This window comes from Haplochromis burtoni, unplaced genomic scaffold (genome assembly GCF_018398535.1).
Source record: "Haplochromis burtoni strain Fernald_Lab_line unplaced genomic scaffold, NCSU_Asbu1 Contig_109, whole genome shotgun sequence".
Lineage (NCBI taxonomy): Eukaryota > Metazoa > Chordata > Actinopteri > Cichliformes > Cichlidae > Haplochromis > Haplochromis burtoni.
This window is the reverse complement of record NW_024582470.1, coordinates 1579743-1583185: the sequence shown is the minus strand read 5'-3', so window position 1 is coordinate 1583185 and position 3443 is coordinate 1579743. Positions and strand designations below refer to the sequence as shown.

The 3443-nt window shown below is 36.2% G+C and overlaps 1 long non-coding RNA gene across 2 annotated transcripts; it reads left to right on the top strand.

Annotated features, from left to right (window-relative positions):
• Nucleotides 1–5: 5 nt before the first annotated feature.
• LOC121814959 lies at nt 6–1836 on the top strand. 2 transcript variants are annotated; one of them, XR_006054685.1, is made up of 3 exons: nt 6–270; nt 452–588; nt 675–714. It is a non-coding gene; the product is annotated as an uncharacterized LOC121814959 (long non-coding RNA). The 2 variants fall into 2 exon arrangements; XR_006054686.1 differs by adding an exon at nt 986–1836 and having other exon boundaries at nt 12–588; nt 675–897.
• Nucleotides 1837–3443: the final 1607 nt, after the last annotated feature.

Genomic DNA, 3443 nt, shown 5'->3' with positions numbered 1-3443 from the left:
AAACACATGAACTGCTGAGCCAAACCTGATCCATCAGTGCTGGACTGCACAGATAACTACATGCCACACAGAGACTGCTGTGTTATGAACTGCCATACCAGTATGTCTTCAATGGAGAAGATGACACACCCATCACCTGACCTCCTGCCTGATCTGGAGACCATCATCCATGCTGCCACACTACAACCTCTGAGACCATCAATGATGACTCCTACTGAGGAAACTGTATTTCCTGTCAGAGATGCTCAGTGATCCTCAGAGCAGAGAGAGGTATGATTCTTTATCTTTGATAAAAAATGTCAGTGTTTTTAATTCAATTAATTAATTAAAATCCTGTTTAGTGCATAAATAATTCCACACTCAAATGATTATACTTGTTGACACTTTTTGAGTTTTAATTGACATTATGGATTACAAATCTATGCTTTTTCTACTCTGTCTCTCTGTGCAGGTATTGCTGTCTTCTGAGTTCTTCAGTGTCCCAACTGGGACATTCAAACCTCATTGCAGAGCTCATGTCTTTCCTCACCATCATGTGAGTGTGAGATTGCTCTGGATTCTGGTTATGTGGCCTGCAGCACCTATAAGGTATTTCAACATTGTTCATTGTATAACTTATTTGTAGTTTTTAGGCCTTAACACAAATAAAATGTTCCTTTTTCTGTATTTTTTAGAACAAGCTCGTCCAGTGTGCCTGCATTCCAGCTTCTTAGACTCTACTCAAGTGGACAGAGTATCAGTGTTTGGCCACTCTTACAGACACCAACTTCTGTCAACTCACTGCTACTGATCAGGCACCTCACTCCAGGAAGACAGAGGGCTGCAAGCCTGTCATCGTTTCCAGTGTGGCTTTGTATTCTTGGGGTAGCATCAGATTTTTCCCACAAATATTCAAAGGTAACACTTATTTTAAGCTTAGTTATTAAATCAAAAGTCTTCCCTTGTGTTAATTTTATTTTTTTTATTTGTTTTTGTTTTCTTTTAGATTTATGTGCAGTGATCGGATGTGGTGGAGCTTTGTTAACTGTGTGGAAAACATCTGTTTGTGATGATATTTACAATGAGGCTTTAAGGTGACAGTTTCCATGTAATTTCAATCCTTTTACTAAGCAAAAACATGTTTGCAATTAACATATTTTTTTCAGTTTTGTCTTTTGGATTTATGGTTAACATTCCTCTGTGACAGCAAATACTAAACTGGTCCAAGTAACCAGCATATCATTGGTCAAAGGCAAAAAGGACCACATGTCACACTAGCAATGAATTATTGACTGTGTTTGTGTCACCAGATTTAACAAACAATATCAGACATATGAAACTGAACTCTGGATTAATGTGCAGATTTTTTTTGTGTTTTTTTTATTGTTGAATAATTATTTTGTAGAACAAACCCAATCTATTTACCCAAACAATGTAACTTGTTTGGGTAAATAGTGGATTAATATATCTAAGTCTATAAGTATAGCAAGCTGAATTCATACAGACACACAGCTCTAAATCCTGGATTGTAGGATGTACAAAAATGATCATGTGATTATTATGGACATTTAAATAACTATATCTATTGAACCATTACATGTATTCTTTTTAGAAATTACACAATCTCAAAATGTGAAAAAAGAAAGTGTTTAAGAGAATAAATAATGTGTGTTTGTATGAATCCTGCCTTAGTATGGGGTGTCAGTAACTACATTAGTATAGAGTAGGTCTAACAGTGGTTTTCCACATCTGCTCTAATACAGCGGTCCCCAACCTTTTTTGCGCCATGGACCGGTTTATGCCCGACAATATTTTCATGGACCGGCCTTTAAGGTGTCGCGGATAAATACAACAAAATAAAACTAGTACCGGTACCGAAAAAAAGAAAATTTATTCATAACACACGTGAAAAGACCCAGGAAAACCGAGTAAACGATAAAAACGATAACAAAATAACGCTGAAAACCGATAAAAACCCTGAAAACTATACATTTCACACCTGAGCCTCAACTCTCGCGGCCCGGTACCAAACGACTCACGGACCGGTACCGGTCCGAGGCCCGGGGGTTGGGGACCGCTGCTCTAATATATATAGATAATGGGTCAGACATATAAAGTCATTTTGAAAAGTTCATAAAGGTCACATCCATTTATATGTGTTCCTCTTTATCATTTTATATCAGGTCAAACAGCTGACTTGAGTTTTGATCAGAGTAGAACCATAACATTCATGCTAATGGTTCTACTGTTTACAGTTACTTTATGATGGATTTCACCCTGGTCACAGCACTATGTGAAAAGCTGTTAGAGGTAAAGTTAAGCCAATTAATACCTCATCATAAGTCACTCTCTAATGCAGGGCAGTGATTATTATTCACTGTAATTTATTCCACAACAATGTTCTTTATTTGATTCTTTAAATATGCACATCGATTGTTTAGCTGTGTGACTCTCCACACCTGAAATATATCACAATGTGGACTTCATTTCGACAGTATTTTGTAGATTGGTACCATATTTATCATCAAATCATCTTGTGCATTTATTAACTAAATGTTGTTTGTTTTTTTTTTTTGTTTGTTTGTTTGGGGGTTTTTTGTTGCCATTTTTACATTTCACCAACTGTGTAAATTCTGCAATTTTACCTTGGTTTTGTTTCACATCAGTTTATCTGCTGGCTGGTATTCCTGTCTTCCTTCTCTCACCCCAACCGGTCGCAGCAGATGGCCGCCCCTCCCTGAGCCTGGTTCTGCTGGAGGTTTCTTCCTGTTAAAAGGGAGTTTTTCCTTCCCACTGTCGCCAAAGTGCTTGCTCATAGGGGGTCATATGATTGTTGGGTTTTTCTCTGTATCTATGAAGCGCCTCTTTTGTTGTGAATTGGCGCTATATAAATTTAATTGAATTGGTTTTCTTCCTTTTCTAATGTTTCTGGTCATTTTTCACAGTTAAACAAGTAACTTTGAGGTTACTTCATCATTTTCAGCTTTTATCTGTTTACAGTTTTTTCCTAATAATTACATTTCTGCAAAATTATAGCAGTTCTGATAAGTTGTAATATTTCTGCCAAGTTATTAATTTTCTACTAAATTATATCATTTCTGCTAAGTTATGTTATTCTAAATTATTACATTTCTGCTAAGTTGTAGCTTCTGGTAAACTACAACGTTTCTGCTGAATTGTTATGTTTCTTCTAAGTTATTGCATTTCTGCTAAGTTATTGCATTTTTGTTAACTTGATGTCGTTCTGCAAAGTTATTAAAATTTCAACAACTTTTTAAAAACTGACTTTGATTTCTTCAGCTTCTTCAGCTATTTTCAACTATCTTCAGCAGACAGCTTCAGCTTTACAGCATCCACACTGCATTTTCGCAGGAAATGCAATTTTTTCTAGTTATATTTTGCAGTAAAATTGGCAAATGTTTTAAATTCAGTACGCCGTCTTCAGGACAAGGGCAGAATTCAAT